General features: G+C 38.8%; 1 protein-coding gene and 1 long non-coding RNA gene across 2 annotated transcripts in view; one reads left to right on the forward strand and one right to left on the reverse strand.

Annotated features, from left to right (window-relative positions):
* The window catches only part of LOC133463739 (pro-neuregulin-3, membrane-bound isoform), a 483,022-nt gene that overhangs the window by 376,927 nt on the left and 88,232 nt on the right, over nt 1–17,863 (reverse strand). The gene's annotated exons all lie outside the window — the stretch shown is intronic.
* Nucleotides 4,276–7,570, forward strand: LOC133463740 (uncharacterized). Its single transcript, XR_009784365.1, has 3 exons — nt 4,276–4,392; nt 6,038–6,198; nt 7,302–7,570. It is a non-coding gene; the product is annotated as an uncharacterized LOC133463740 (long non-coding RNA).

The raw sequence follows: 17,863 nt of genomic DNA on the forward strand, positions 1-17,863 counted from the left end.
GGGGGGGGGGGGGGGGGGGGGCATGTATCCTGCACTTTTTCAAAAGGCAGTTTTGGTCCCCTGCAGTTTTTACCGTCCAAAAACAATGTTACGCTATATTAAATGGAGACAGGTCAGCACTAGGACCAAGCGGAAAACGGCCGCTCAAGCTGAAGCCTGTTGTTTGGTCTGCCTGGGTCACGTCAGCTAGACGGATTTTAAGAATAAGAATAAGAATTACTTTATTAATCCCCAAAAGGAAATTCCTTTGTATGGCAGCTCATTTACTGTACCATTTGCAGAAGAGAAGCTCTTCTGAATATCTCTTGGATGAGTTGATTATGTTGAAATGTTAATAGATAACCCTTCTGTGGTCTTTTGGTCAAATTGACCCATATTCACTTTTCTTTTATATCAAAAATATGATTTTCATCCATATAACTGCCTCTGTTACACTCATTTCAAATAAAATTGATGATCACTACCAGAGCTGGTAGAGTAGCCAAAAATTGTACTCAAGTAAAAGGACTGTTACTTCAGAATAATATGACTCAAGTAGAAGTAAAAAGTAGTCATCCAAATAATTACTTGAGTAAAAGTAAAAAAAGTACTTGGTGAAAAAACTACTCAAGTACTGAGTAACTGTTGAGTAACGTCTGATTTATTTTTTTAACACACCCATTCAAAAAGACAAAAGTACAAAATAATCACCTTCAGGCAAATTAAAATCAATAAAATAATAAAATAAATTAAAATTAATAAAAAAATGAAAAATAGCTTAAATTAAAATAAGCGTAAAGTAAATTCAAGAACTTTAATAAATAATAAAATAACAGAATAAAAAAATAAATTAAGCACCAGTAGCACAAAATTTCAAGCCTTTGTACTTTTCTTTTTCAACCAGGCAGAACTAGAACAAACATGAACTCATAGAAACTCTGTGTGTGTTTGAGTCTGTGTAAATGTGACAAAACATGCAAAAACAAACCTTTTTCCCAAAGAATCACTCAGTGATGTCATGAGATTGACGCGTACACGGATAAAAAGGATAAAAGAAAAGTAACAGCTCAACGTAGCCTAATGTAGCGGAGTAAGAGTAACAGTTTGTCCTTCACAAATCTACTCAAGTAAAAGTAAAAAGTACAGTTATCCAAAACTACTCCTAAAAGTACAAAATTTCCCAAAACTTACTCAAGTAAATGTAACGGAGTAAATGTAACTCGTTACTACCCACCTCTGATCACTACTTGCATTGAATTATGGATATTTTATTCAATTTCTCCTCTCCTGTGATATTCAATTTGACCCACCAACCACTGGCTGGTGCTGGGTGGTGGTCCAAACATTTTAAATGATTTCATTTCATTTTCACATATACCCGTCTGTGATAATCCATCAATTTATATGCCTCTGAGTTTAACTATAGTCAAAAAAATTCAGAATTTCGGCTTATCTTTATCTATCTCAAAAATGAGCTATGATTTTATGTAAATGAGGTCTATTGACCATTCATTCCAAAAATAAGTGTAAAATTGGTGGTAATGAGTTGGAGTGAAGTTGACTAACAAGGTGAAACACAGAATTGGGTGATAATTAAAGCTACATGCTTTACAACCAGTAAAACCACAAAGGGAACAGTAAACTTAAAAGTAACAATAGAAAACTAGAAGAACTACTAGAAAACACAGTGAACTGAAAGAGTTTGAGTTTTCTTTTTTTTTTTTTTTTTACCTTGTCTGCACACATATTAATGATTGAAACAAGAGGAAAATTGGTTCAAAACGAGCCGGCAATGGCACAGTGTCTGCCCGGCTTTAAACAAAACCGCAGCCAGTACTCGAGTTGTAAAAAAAAATCAGGGGGGATGGTGGATTTTATCATATGGGGACAGATAATTTGTTCTGATTACAAATATTATAATATATTACAAATAATAGCAGTGACCAAAACACCTGCAGAAATACTGCAGGAATGACATAGCAGCAGTTAAATGCAGCCTTCTGTAAGCTTTAAATATCCACTGGGCTTACATCAAATACATTAAAACACAACAATAAAAAACAGTTTTCTGAACTTATCAATATGCATCTGTCTTTCACAGGATAAGTAAAATGGATCACTGCAAAAACTCAAAATCTTAACAAAAATATTTGTCTTATTTCTAGTGAAAATGTCTCATTTTAGTAAAAAAAACCTCATTACACTTAAAACAAGACTCATAACTGGAAAAAAAAAACACCATTTTCAAGACTCATAACTGGAAAAAAAAAAACACCATTTTCATCTGTTTCACCTGTTCACCTGTTTTCACTTAAAATAAGTAGAAAAATCTGCCAGTGGAACAAGATTTTTTTGCTTGTAATGAGAAGATAAATCTTGTTTAATTTTTTTTTTTTTTTACATTTATCGTATTTTTAATATTCTATTTTTGGGGGGGGCTGGAAGGAGGGGCGTTGGCCATGAGTGCGAGGGCCCGTTCATCGCTGCTTGCAGCTTTAATTTATTCTTTTTTTAGCTTGCAGGGTTTTCTTTTTCTAAAAGTTTCATTTTTGTAGACATGAATGCACTGGTTGATTATGAACGTGGGTCTATGTGCTGCAAGGGTTGCTCGAATCGCGTCTTCAGAACCTGCAGGGAACACAACGCAGGAAGCACCGTCTACTACATGGACTCACTGAGCAGAATTTCGTTGAACCTTTTTTCGTGGACACCTATACCACTTTTCTGCATCCTGCCACTCTCCTTTTGTGTCTTTTAACAGTAGTTTGTTAACATCTAGTCACTGACTTGTACAGACTCGTGACATGCAGGGAGATTTCTGTACGGCGCTGCCCACTTGGATTACAGAGCTCTCTCATAAACAGGCTAAACGTTTAAACCCAGTACATTTTTAATCACATAATGACAGATAAAATACTTTAAAATACTTTGGGTTTATTGGCATTATAACAAAAACCTCATTTTTATTTGTTTTATTTACCCTTGATAGAAAAATATGCAACACATTACGTTTTCTAGCCTGTTTATGTAAATGGAATCTTTAAATTCTTCTATGAGTGTATAATAGCCATTTTTTTTACACTTGCTGTACACTTGTAAAATTAAGATTGCTTATCTTTGCCTGTGGGGACCCTGTCCACACTATAACATAAGATGAAAGCTTTTTGAAGCCTCTGACAAGACTCAAAAATGTCAATTTATTTTGACATGGTTTGACTAACTTTGGCCTTAACATTAAATACTGTTTCGATGCAAATGCAGATTCTCTGCTCTCTAAACACTGCGTTGATTCATGTTACTTATGCTATCCCTAATAAAAGTAACACTTCTCAGCATGTAATAGTCTATGTAATAGACTGTGAAGTTGTTCTGAGACCAGAATGTTCCTTTAATGACGGCCGAGAGATTTCTTTATAATGTTTAGATGGCAGCTGGAAGAGCTTGATGAGGAGCAGTCGGGGGATGAAGCTGGTGAAAGATCTTGTAATATGTAACCCCCACATCGCAATCACTCATCAAGCGTCAACCAACTACGAGTCTGAAACTCCAAATCACAAGACATGCATGTTGTGGTACGCAGCAAAACATGAACCAAGACTTCAAAAACCCTGACATCTGACAAATGGACACATTCATCCTCCTTGCTGAAGTCTTTCTGCTTGTTTGGTGGATTTGACCAAAAATTCAGATTGTATCACTCTCATCCAGCTCCCTGAAGAACGCCGTCATTATTCAGCAGTCCAAACCACACATTATTTCAGTAACGGGCCCAAACAGCCTGAGGGGTTTAGCTTATTGAAACTGTATACGAGAAACTTTCACATTTAGGACCGGCTACATGATTCATACGTTTTTTTTAAAGATTCATATATATTCTGAGAGTCTGTTAAGCTTTGCATCTCAAGTTTATTTTGCATATGTAGCAGACAGCCTGGGTCATCTTTTGGGCTTTGAATCAGCATCAAAGCTCACGCACTTTAACTGTAGCGTGTGATGACGCCAAGTAAACAAATAAAAGAGCCTCATTTAAAATTTTAACTTTAATCTGCCTCTTACTGAAACTCAACATAAAACCAAGCAGAAAGGAAAGAACGAGCACACTTGAGAGTAAAACTCTATCAGATCAGTCACGCGGTTTTTGAGCCTAAATAGACAGCCACACACATGACAGACGCACACATGGCAGTAAATACTTAGACACACGTCCACGAGCTCCAGCAGCACGGCCCCTCGGTGGCTGCCTGAGGGGCTGGCTTCAGAAAATGCCATCACAAATTGAGATTGCTAACAGTTTACGCCACAGTGACATTTTCCAGCTGGCTGCTCACAAAGGTCAGGCTCCCACCTGAAGGCAAAAGCGGAGGGAGATGCTCGTGTTGCCGTGGTCACTACTGAGATCTGGCATCTGCAACAGTAAGCTACCGGTGCATTATTAACTGAGTGTGGGGTGTTCAAGAAGCAGCGTTACAGGCTAAAACTGAGGACATTGGCAGCACTGGGCTTTTTAAGTGCCAAACGAAATAGGTGGTTTTTGGCACAGAGAGTGTGTCCGAGCAAATATTTGTTTTGTAATAGTTGCTGCTCGCTGCTGCTGTTAACAAGGATTAGAGAGACTGTGTGAGGCCAGAGCAGATATTTCACACTCTCCCTGTTACCCCTTTATACACTTTGTATGAGCATATAGATTTAGATGTGGGGGAAGAAAAGGATAGAGAATTGAATATACAGTACATGGATATGGAAGACATCTTTTCAGATTGTTTTTATTTTACTTTTTCTTTAGGTCTAAAATACTGATAATTGAAAAAGATCTTTAATTTGTCCCAAAATTTGCAAAAGTGTATGCAAAAGTGCATTATTTTTATCCTGGTCACATTAGGTGTTGAATAATTGAAAAAAAAAAAAAAAGTAATCTACTGCCACTTTCTGGGAGGGATGTCACAGCTGGAAGACAAATGTGTAAAGTGTGTGAAAGCAGAGTCAGCTGCTCTGGAAGAGATGAAGTCATGCTAAAAACAAAGATGTGCTTGGGTTTGTGCTTTTTTTAACGAAAATATCTCGCCGCATTTAGAAAGCTATATTGCAGACTCTCATTAGAGTCCTCATCCTTAAGTTGTAGCTAATTATGCTACAAATAGATATGAACATTGTCATACACCACATCTTGCAGATTGTCGTGTCAAAGAGAAGAGCTCCTTAACCAAACCACATTTTCCTGAAACAAAACGCTGTTCACCCTGAGCTGAAAAGCTCTTATTAGCCATATTTCAACTTCCTCTGTCGGTTTTTATTATTGCTTGCAGCTTTTCTTTATACTACAACTCAGACTAAAAAGGAGTCGCCATTAAATAAAATGTGTCACCCAAACTGTCAAAGATAAGGAAAGTATTCAGTCCTACAAATAGCAGAAGGCAAGCAGACAAGGAAACCAAATCAACTTTACTAACCTATGAACAGAAGGGGCTGCGGGAAGTGGAAATGTGTGAAACAAATAGAAATCCAAATCGAAATACAAACTGGCAGGGCGAAGCAAAAAAGGAAAAACTAAGGGAACAGGTTGGAAAGATGAGCATGCAGCCATGAGCAAATACAATCCGGCAGTTTGGAGACACAAAGACGTACCGATGCAGGTGAGAAGAAATTAAAAGATTACTTGTGATGAAAACTTGAAAAAAAACAACGATAAACAAATGTGCATAGCAAAAGGTAAATAAAAGTGAAAGTAAAGCCAAGTAATACAAGAGCTCAAGCAACTTGAAAACCCAAGATATGAGAAAACAGTAACAACTGCAATAGATGTATGAATGTAACAATAGACCCAACTTTTTAGTTAAAGGATAAATTGGTGTTCATGAGTTATGATAAACGGAACTGTATGTTTAAAGAGCCCTTTTGTCAAAACTTGACATCTTAAAATAATATTTGCAACCTGTTTTGGCAAAAATACCCCAGAAATGAAGCAGGAAAGCTGAATTTTTCAGCCATATGTTGATTCTGCTCGAAGCAGCTGCACGTGTGTCGTGGACTCAGCCACTCAATCCCACACCTTCTTCCACAGGATTTTCCCCACTTAAAGCAGTGCCACAACTTTCAGCCGTACAAACACAGCAGATTGTGAAGTTGGATGGAGATAAAGATGGAAAAGCTGGATTTGTTCTCCTCTGATCTGGGTCTGTGATGTCACAGTATCAAATGGCATGACCAAAGACCCCAAACAAGGTAAGATTTATGCTCTGCAAATGAGGGCTCCATCATATGATTGTTTGTAATCAATACATGCTCTTCAGCCAATTAGAGCTGAAGATGTACCACTACTGTCATTACTATAATATTCACTGAAGAATTGTAGGTATAATTTCACTTTTTAGGCATAAATTATATCTGTTTCGTACGGAAGAGTATTAAAACCATGCAGGAGAAAAAAATATTTGAGAGGGGAAGATTTTTTTTTTTTATTGTGCATTTCGAGATAAAAGTCGAAATGTCGAGATTAATGTTGAGATACAATTTCGAGGAAAAAAGTCAAAATGTCTCCTTTGGCCGTTCAAATCCAGTTAGGAGAGCGACTGACAGCTATGCAGCAGCAGCCGTAACTAACTAACTAACTAACTAACTAACTTACATCCTTGGAGTGGAACGTTAAGGGTACATTTCTGAAGTTATGCAACTGCATATGTGTGATATGTGTTTCAAATCAATATCGTCATCAAATTTTGACTTTTTTCTCAACATTTCGACTTTTTTCTCGAAATTGTACTTCAACATTAATCTCGACTTTTTCAACTTTTTTCTCGAAGTGCATAATGAAAAAAAAAAAAGCTTCCTCCTCTAAAATATTATTTTTATTTTTCTCATGCCTGGCCCTAATACTCTTCCGTAGTTTCATGCTTGCAGGATGTGGTTGTTTAATCATGGAGACGTGCCTGAGTTGTGATTAACGCCAACAGGGACCGACCTGTCAAGGCTCATGCTCATCCAAAACACACTGTAGCTGCAGCGTGATGAAGGGTCACAGACAGTTTCCTTCTCACACACGGGAAATGTCACCTGATTCAAGTGGATCTTATCTGTAAACTGGGTGCATATGTACCAGGATACACATGACGTGATGCACGTACTTGTGTTTACCGATCTGCATGCTAAGTATATTTGACATGTGCAGACACACACACCTGCACCCACACACACTTGCCTCCTGACAAAAAAGCCGACACACACCCGGGGTTGATGGTGTGCAGCGTTTGAAGGGCATCACCGGCATTTCTGTCTCTCAGGTCTCTCAGATAGCGAGGTAGCTGAAATGTCATTTATCTTGCTGACAGGGACAAGCCTCAGTGACAACAACAGCCAGTCGAGCAGCGCAGCAGCGAGGCTTCCTCTCTCTAATGGTATCCCACCAGCTGCACACAACACCAATCCATTACACCAAGCATACTGTAACATGCTATATTAATGTAAAAATGTCACTATATTCCATTTTTTACACATAAAAACATGGCACATCATGCCTTGCTCCTCTGTTTCCTCTTAATCTGCCCCTTTTGCTCCCTCCTGCCACAGTATATTACTGTCATAAACACATCCTTGGCTTTTCCTGCATTGTTTGTTTGTGGCTACGTTTCGATTTGGAAACAGGCTGTATATCACTCTCTTTAATGAAAATAAAAGAATAAGAAAATATGAGTCATACTCTTCACATTGTCCTTCAGACAGGATGAGGCTAACTGAAAAATGGGGGAGTGAAGCATGAGGGCTGGACAGAATAATAATGACACAAAGTGGAAGATATATAGTGGAAATATATATATATATATATATATATATATATATATATATATATACACACACACACACACACACACACACACACACACGTACAGTATATCTACTGTAGCCTTAGATTGTACACTGTCTTGTCCAAAAAAAGAGTCACCGCCTGGATTTAATGAGGAACAGGAACAGGTACTTGTCTCGTTGGAAAAGTTTAGTAGTTTATGAATATATCTCAGGGGCTAAGAAGTTATTTAACATGTATGATGCAAAGAGGAGCTTCACGTTCCCTAAACAACCATATCTGAAGACAGATCCTGTTGTTGTGTTTGATCTGTTTCATTTAAAACCAGGTTAAGAATTGTCCCGTTACTAAAACTTGCAGAAACTTTGATGGAGAAATGTAACCAGGAAAGAGAGAAAAAAAAAAGAATAAAATCTAATTGGAGAGAATCAACAATACAACCCATGACAGCTAGTAAGAGCATTTCCACTCATGTAATGGGAAGATAACTCAAGGTAATTGGACTAAACAGCTGTTTAGTCTTAAGAAAGCCAATTACCAGTGATGCTAATAGAAGAAAGAAAAAGGCTCTGCTTTTCTAGAGTGAATAAGTAGAGAATAAAGATTGGACGCGTGGCCTGGTAAGTGGAGATTTAGCCTGCTCCGGAAAGATAGGGGCATCAGGGTGAGAAAAGCAGTGGATACAGTGCACAAGCCGTTGGAGGAAGTATTTTGATGTTCAATTGGTCAGATTGAAGGTTATGTGGCCACAAGAGAGGTCAGCTGACCCTCTGAATATTTCTGAAGATTTTGACTTAATTTTACATTAATAAAAAATAGTCCAAACCCAACAGCCTTTTCCATGAGAGGCGCAAAGTAGTGGAGCAACCCCATATAGTTATTTTAAGACTGCACAAAACATTAGTTTTCTCTTTAGATTTTATTCTTGTGATCAAGGTAACTACAGAGTAACAACATCTACAGAGAAACACAGCTCCTTCATTTAAATCATTGGTGTTTTATTGCTTACTTAATGCAGATCTTAGCCAATAATTGAACGCAGTTCAATACAGAACTGTTCAATTCAATTCAGAAATACACGTTTCGACATTGTATAAATCTGCTGTATCAAAGACAAATATTTCATTGGATCACCTTTAGATTGGACAACATCCACTACTGCGTTGCTGACTTCTTTTAAATTCCTATTATTCATTTTTGGCATCGCTGTGTTCAGCTTAACAATAACTGCAAACTCTTGGAGCTTAAAACATTTTCCCAGCTTTGAATTTTCATTTTTGTGGAATCCGTGAATAATCCAATCTGTTCTGTATTTTTTGCACTTCTGCATGACAAGATGTCCATAAACACTCAACTGAATGAAATAGTCATTATGCTTTCCCGGTATACATCTCTGAATAAATCCTGCATCCATAAAGACAGAAAAAGGATCAAATTAAAGAAAAACAGAGTAAAGCACTTTAGGTAAATCATTTTAGTTAATTAGATGAGATGGAGTTGAAACAAATTTAAGTGCTTTAAATTAGACAATTCTTTTTAAACTTTTCAACACAATGTGTCATCCATCAAAAGAAAGTATCCAGAGATATGTAGATATTGAAATGGTAATGTATTCTAATTGCTTTCTTTTTACAGTTAAGCGCTACCGTGTTTAACCTGGCTCACCCGATAGTTTTCAGGCATTAGACTTTACTTATGTGTGAGCAAAAAGTGCTTTTCCGACTTCACTTAACTACATACTTTTAATGCTTCAACAACTTTGGTAGTAATTTGGGATAAACAGAATAATCTTACCTATGTGATTATTCAGTATGTGTGCTCACGAGGCAGCTAGTGTGGAAGAGAACAGGAAAAAGCTGGGACTTGGATTTTGGCTGGAAATCAAAACAACCCCACCTATCCATCTGGTATCTACATCTGTCCACAGACTCAGTAATGGGCTTATGTAAGGAGAAGTGGTGGAGGAAAGACAGAGAAGAAAAAGGAGTGGATTGAATAAGGCGAACAAAATAAATAAAAGTGGAAAAAAAATGATACAAATAAATCGCATCCATCCATTTTCCAGACCTGCTTCGTTCTGGATGAAACTGGAGCCCATCCAAGGTTAACCCAGACTCACACTCGCTCCTGTGGTACATTTAGATTCACAAGTTCACCTATTGAGGATGTTTTTGTTCACTTCTCCTGGTTCCCCAATCCTCATTCATCTCTCTTTTACTTCAAAGAAAGTAAAAGCAGAAACTAAACTAACAATAATAATCGCCTCCAAAGTAAAACCATTGTTTCGGAGAACGACTTTACTTTGCTGATACATTTAACTGACAGCCTGACAACTTTGTCAAAAGCTGAGTTATTTTCTAGGGAATGTTGCCAGTGTTGTTCACATTTGATTGGTTCAGAGATGTTCAGGCACTCATGTCAGCCAGCAGGAAAAGAAAAAAAGACCCCCCAAAAAAACAACTTCTGTGAGAAATTGCACTTAATTATTATGAGGACTTGTCTCAGGAGTGAATGGTGGTGAACATATATCCCCTTTGTGGCTATTAAACCCACATAAGACCAACACTTAGGACTTTAAAGCCACGATGAAGAAGTTATACCCTAACAGGTCTGTACGATGCATATAGGAGACCTTGCTTTTCAGTATCAATTGGAACATGTGTTTACGTCTCAGGGAAAGGTAGAGAAAACGAAGAAGTGAAGGGTTGCAGGAAAAATATAGAGTGAGAACATAAAGCTAACATTTATTCCCTTTGAATAAAAGAGTGAGGATGGGATTCCCTGAACACGGTGAGCAGAAGCAACAACTAAATCATCAATGCATTACGTCCAAGCACAAACTATTCCAGATTACATAACAGGGGCTTCCCATACCTGGATGAAAGCTTGTGTCTGTCACGGTTCATCACAGTTCAGACCTGCAGCTGACCTGTGGATCATAACTCCTTACTCAGAAATTTGATAAAGATATTTTTGCTACCTGAAGAGATCATGGGCTGTTTTCTTTACTGGTAGCTTAACTTTCTTAGAAAATCAACATGAAAAACTCCAAACATGAGTAATCCTAATAATCAGTTGGCGTTTGTTCTTCCCCACTGTGTTCTTGTTAGATGTAATTAGCTTGAATTTCGCACTACACGAACATCTCTGCTATAGTTGACGGCCTGACAAGCTCAAATCAAACACAAAAGTGGCCACAATTGCTCTTATGTTCTCTTTTTTCCTAATTAAATGTGAAGAAAAATTAAGAAGAGTGATTAGAAGAGTGACTAGAGTGATTTTCAGCAGAAACTAAAGGCACATTTTTGCTTTGTGAAAAGTGACCAGGCTCAGTTCTAATCAACAGCCACTTTGATAATGAAAAAAAAAGAAGAAAAGTGAATAATTGGCTGTTGAGAACACTGGATTTATAGAAATAGAGGAATACAATTGGAGTGATTAATCCAGCAACTCTGCCAGCAGCTTCAAGTAAAGAAAAATCTGAGGAGCCGTACTTCATCTCATTAAAACTTTGCATATTTACCTTTCAAGTGACAATTTTACAATTTGCTCCCCAATGTGTAAGCAGTTGAATTATTATAATTGTGAAAGCAAATGAAAAAGTAGGTGCGTACTTGGTTTTGTTCCCAGAACAGAAATAACTTTAAAAAACTGCCTGCCACTGCAACAATTGCACTGGGGGATTTAAAATTCAGTTTGTCCTGGCATGATACATGTGACTGCTTTGGGGCACAGGAGAAATTAACTGCCCTGTAGTTGCAATTACATAAAATGTGAATATAGTTGATTTGTGCTGGGAAAATGACATCTCCCTCCCCCTATTTTATTATGAATGAAAAACTTAAATCTGAGCCAGTGAAACGAAAAACAAAAAATGTGTTTAGAAGGTCATTGTTTTTCATATTTTGTTTTTTCCAGCCTTGCATATTCAATAAGCAAGAACTGAGATCAGTAGCAGAGATCAGTGGCTCATATTTCATTTATATGATCAATAACAACTCCAGCAGACTGTAAAATAGATTTGGATAGAAGTCTAACCAGAAACATCTAGCTGAATGCACTTGGAACTTGTATAAATCTGACATTAATCTATGTTTGGCACTTTTGCTTTGCTGAGAACTGACTTTTTCCCCCCTTTCATGCCATAAACAAATATAAAATGAGGGCAGGGTTGCCTTTATTAGGTGGAGGAGGTTGGTGGACTCATAGAAAGCTACTGCTCCGAGGAAACAGAACATGTGACTGTTAAATGCCAGCCGCACTACCACTAGCAGCGAGTTTACAGCTGTGTTTTTGATCATTGTTTACATCCCGCCGGGTGCTAATGCTAACGCCAATGCTATTGAGGTGCTACAGTAGCTTAATGACACCATCAGCTCTCTGCAAACCAAACACCCGGAGGCCCTTTACAGGGTACGTGGCTGCAAGTGACTTTAACACCATGAAACTGATGGACACTCTTCCCAGATTTCACCAGCATGTCACCATACAGAGGTAATAACATGCTGGTATGCGTGTACAGGAAGATACGCGGAGCATACAGAGCCCTACCCCAACCCCCACCTTGGCTTCTCCAACCACATCTTCATTCTGTTGGCACCAGCCTATCACCCTCTGGTGAAACGGTCCAGACCAGTCAGGACTGTCCCTGTGTGGGCCAGAGATGCAGCCTCTGTGCTCCAGGACTGCTTTCAATAGAGGGAATGCGCACGAAGTCACAGATGCGACTTCACAGCGGGTTACGCCCACTGAGTGGCAGAAAGACTGTGTGGCAGCGTAGACTTTCAGTTTGAGCACTCGAAAACATCTAAAACGGGAAAGAGCTGTTGCGGGATCGACTGTACTCATAGATATAAAAAATACGGGTAGCTAACGTTAAACGGTCAAATCATAAAGTTCGGTGTCCTCATCATTTTAATTTCGCCAACAAATCCTGCCTTGAAGTAGGACCAAGCATCAAGACTTTTGTATGCCTTCAAGCTTTGCTTTGTGTATTTCCCCGGCGTAGAAATTAAGTACATATAAATATCAGGAAACTTGATTCATGGCCAAATATTAATGTCCATGGACCACTGGTTCTTGGGGTAACTGTACCAAATATTAATGTCCATGGACCACTGGTTCTTGGGGTGACTGTACCAAATATTAATGTCCATGGACCACTGGTTCTTGGGGTAACTGTACCAAATATTAATGTCCATGGACCACTGGTTCTTGGGGTGACTGTACCAAATATTAATGTCCATGGACCACTGGTTCCTGGGGTAACTTTACGGGTCACTGTCAAGTCCAACTGCCTTTAATTTAAGCCGATAATCGGCTGTTATCCCATCTTCTCCACTAGTTGCAGCCATTTTTGCCACTCAGTGCGAGTAAGGGGGCATGGTCCAGTGGGGAAGTGACATCAATCCATACCCTCTATACACAAACTGGCAAAGATGCAGCCACACAGGAGGGAGAACTGGACTTGGAGGAATAGGCTACACCTCATCTGTCCTGGGCTTCATCTCGAAATGTGCTGATGATGTCTCCAACACCAAAACGATCACCGTCTAACCGAACCAGAAGCTCTGTGTGAACACAGAGGTAAGAGCAATGCTGAAAGCCAGGGAGGCTGCTTTCAGGCCAGGCCAGCAGATGCAGAAAGATGGCTCTCTGCATCAAGGACTCTACCCACCCTGCCCACCCTATTTTCAACCGCTTCCCTTCAAGCAGACGGCTGAGGAGCATCCAGAGTAGAACTACAGTACAAGTCAGAAAAACAGCTTCTTTCCAGAAGCTGCTAGACTGCTGAACTCCAATGGTGCACGCCAGCCCCCATATTCTCTCAATGCCTCACCTCACCCCACATCAGGTGCAATATATGCTAGTCATCTCATATGTAAATGTGTGCTGGTATGACAATAAAGAATCATTGACTCTTTGAATCCTTGAATGTTAAGAAAAAGTAGGGAAAAGAACAGAGTTACACCATCTGAAGAAATACAGCTGTAGTGTGTATTGCATGAAAAATAAAACAATCTTTACCAAATGTTCAGATACACTGAACCCTGGTACAAGTTGTGCACCCTTTGAACTGCTCAGCGAGGGTGTTGCTACCGTGAGCAAAGATTCAGCAGATCAAAGTGACTCAGAAACTAAAAGGTTTCATTCTCAAGATTTAAATTATAATTGCAATTGCAAGTAGAACTTGAATCAATACTCTATTTGTCAGTTTAATTCCTCTCAGAATTTTTTTTTTTGAGAAGTTGGTTGTGTGACCGTGTTGGTGTTTGTGGCTGCTGCTCAGCTCTAGGGGAAGATGTGGGACAGTGGTTTAAGGAATAGTGCCAAGAACAACTAATTTAACACAGCTGCTGTATATCACTAATTAGTTTTCTCCCTTTATTTGTACTGTGGCATGCTGAGACCCAGAAAGAACCTGCATATGGCAAGCAGTGGGCTCTGCTGGTAACAGTGTGTGCGCTCCCAAAGGAAGTTAAATTAATCTTTTTTTTTATTCAACTGTAGCTAGTGGTATTGTGCAGGGAAACAGACTCATCATGAGCTAAGATATGTCATTTTATTATTTTAATGTGCACCTTTATTATATATTATTTGTTTATTTATTTATGTATGTATCGTGAACAATTTTTATCACATATTAACTGATCACAAAGCAATCGAAAATGCAGCTCCTCGTATTAGAGGGTCAGTAATTCACAAATAGGCTATAAAATTATGAATGCCAGGCCCTTTAGTTTGATATTTTTCTATTATTTTAAATATCACATTATCAATTATCCAGCATGTAATCCAACCACAAATTCTGAAGATCAGCCACTTATCTCTGCTTGTCCTAATCAGCCATCTGTGTTGTGTGAATGTGGTCTCTGTGAATATTGCATGCATCACTGCAATTCTCTTGTCAACCTCTCAAGTTCAACCACATAGTTGTGTAAAGGCTTAAGGGAATGCTGAAGTGTAACGAAGGCCCATTTGACACAATCGTAAGGTCCATAATGAGCTTCTTCGCTGCCTGTTTCCACTTTTTACTGGCAACATAGGAGACAACCAGCAGTCCAGCAAGCAATATTGAACTCCCAACCCAACGACTGATACAAGAATCAGCATCTCATGGATGTGGGTACCCTTTTTATCGACATCCATAAGGTGTATACATATCTTCGGAAATGGAAGCCATTTAATGAGAGAAGCAGACGCAGACTAAGCTGGTGGTGAGCATACATAATGAAAGTTCAAGCACACACTTGTGTGTTTGTCAGGTTGGGCCTGCTGTCACTGATGGACCCCGAGAGACTGGAGGCTGAGATTTGCATTGCAAATATGCCACATTCTTCACACAGTTTTTTTTTTTTGTCCCCAATGCAGTTTAATTTTTCCACAGTGAGTGTTTGAGTGGCTCTGTGAAGGAGGTGGCATGTGTCTGCTGAGAGAGCAGCACCTATCAGATGTAACCTTTCTCCTTGTTGCTGCAGCCGGTGTTCATGCTTGCGTGTGCCTTACACCTGAATCATCAAAAGAATGTTGCTTATTTATTTATATATATATACTGTATATACATATATATACATATATATATATACACACATATATATATATACACACACATATATATAAACACGCACACCCACACACACACACACACACACACACACACACACACACACACACACACACACTAGGGCTGTCAAAGTTAATGACGCGTTAACGTCCTCTTAACGCCGACAATTTTTTTTAACGCACGATTAACGTGCAGGACAAAAAAAAAAAGCGCATTATCTCAATTCTGGTGGTCGACAGCACACTTAGCTTGAAGATGCCAGATGGTTCGCTGGACAAGACTAAAGTTATTTGCATGTACAGTCTATTGAAGTACCACATGAAGTACGTTGAGTCTCAAATAGCACTTGCAAGCCAAACACACGACCGATGTACAGAGCGCACCCCCACCCCCACCAAAAGCAGACAACGCTGGATAGCGATAGATTTTGATCCCACTTTGGAGAAGGGGATATTTTTTTAGCCTTTTATTTTCTTCCATATGAGGTTAGACATAATTACATGGAGAATTTAACTGACCAATGCACTTCTTGTACAATGTTTGTGGTGCATATGGTTCATTGTTTTACATTCAGCTGCTTAAAAAAACAAGGAATCTTAAGTTAGTCTTTATAAGTGTAAAGTTGGGGACTACATTGTGTTTGTATTTATGAAGGAATATTACATTCAGGTCAAAAGCTTTTTTTTGTGGACAGTTGAATAAACATTGGCATAAAGCAGCATATTTGCCCTGTCTTATGTTGTATTAAACACATAAAAAAAATACCTTAAGGTAATTTAGAGTGTGTGATTAATATGCAAGAGAGAGAGAGAGAGAGAGAGTGAGAGAGAGAGCGAGAGAGAGAGCGAGAGCGAGAGCGAGAGAGAGAGAGAGAGCCCTTGTTATGGTTACTGTTAATAATTGCACTGGTCTTATCTGGTTGAGCATGTCATCAATGGAGGGTCTGTGAAGACAGAGATAATGGCGAGGAACAGCAAGCAAGCACTATCCTGGCACTACCCTTCATATTCTGGAAACACCTTTTAGGATCTGTGGAGGGCAAATGCTCTAAATCACAAAAACTATAATATAATTCCAGTTAAAAAATATCTTCTTTTGGAAAAAAATATGTTTCAACTCATGTTTTTTGGATAATCTTTAAACAGGTCAACTACTGCAAAAATCTACCACATATAAAGTGACGCACACGAACAGCTTCTGCCTGTCTTTGAGACAGTAGATTCCTTCTTTTTTTTTACCAAACTCTGACTTGTGTTGGCATGGTAACAGGACCCAGGGCGGTGTTCTCAGACTCTTGCAGGGCAGGGCATCCAAAACAAAGACTGTCAGAGGTGAATCGAGGACTCCCGGCCCCAGGTCCAGCTCCACGTGCTGCTTCTTGATTTTGGTGTCCATTCTTTTTTAATTCCTATTTCATTAACAGAACAGCAGCTAATTAGGTGTCTTATAATTTTTTGGACCACTGGCAAAGTCAAGAAACAAATGAATGAGTTCTCATACTTTCATAAACCAAATTAATCAATTCCATGTTGCTCCCTCAAGCAACCACAGTGAGGTTACCGGTCACATACTTCAAAACCGGGTCATTTTCGCTGAACGTGACCTTGTGATGAAAATGCTGGAAGGGGGAAAGCTCTGTAAATTATTCCTTGACAAAATACTTGTGCAAACAATGGAGAAGTAATGGTGTGTTTCATGGAGACAAGACTGTCGCTGCCTTTGTTCACAGGGGTGAATGCACTGGATGCCGTTTAGCACTCATAAAAATGGCCTTTGCCTGATTGGAACAAGTCTAAACACACTGGGTGATCCAAAAATAGAGATAAATGCATGCAAATGCATGTAACGCATTTAACATACCTGATGTTATCAGTGAGCTTTGATATATTAATTGTGTTGTTGTTTTTCTTTGTAGTCAAACCAGCAGTCATTTATCCAAAAGGATGCTCCGCTTTTCTGAACTGTCTTCCAGAATGATTCTCACCAGACCAGTGACATAATTGGGATAATTCTCTGTGTGTTAAGTGGCGGAAAGAAAATGTTGTGGTGCCGTCTCTGTGAAGGGAATTGGGTGACGAGAATAAACAGGGAGAGAGGGAGGAAGGGGAGCGATGCAGTGCCAAGGTTTTCCAGTCCGGCGCTCTGAAACTCCAGCCAACACCACGATTACGATGTCCAGGGATATTGTTAGATAAGACATTTAAGTCATAACACTGTATGTGTCCTCACACAAACCTGCAAAACTTAAATTAAATCCTCGTTGTATTGCATCTTCTACCTTTTATTGAATATTCATAAAAAATAAAAAAGAGAAAGCAGTTCTGTTTGCATGTAACAACAAAACCCAACAAAAAACAATTTCACATCTCTGGTATAAGCGATCTGTTCTGTTAAAGCTGAACAAATATTACATTTGAATGCAGTGGATAATTAATATGCTTTATACTTTTCTTTACATTTCATCTGTTCTCATATAGTTGCTTTTATCTCAGCTCTTCAATTAAAAAGGCTTCCAGACAATAAAG

The sequence above is a fragment of the Cololabis saira genome, chromosome 17 (assembly GCF_033807715.1).
Source record: "Cololabis saira isolate AMF1-May2022 chromosome 17, fColSai1.1, whole genome shotgun sequence".
Classification (NCBI taxonomy): Eukaryota; Metazoa; Chordata; class Actinopteri; order Beloniformes; family Belonidae; genus Cololabis; species Cololabis saira.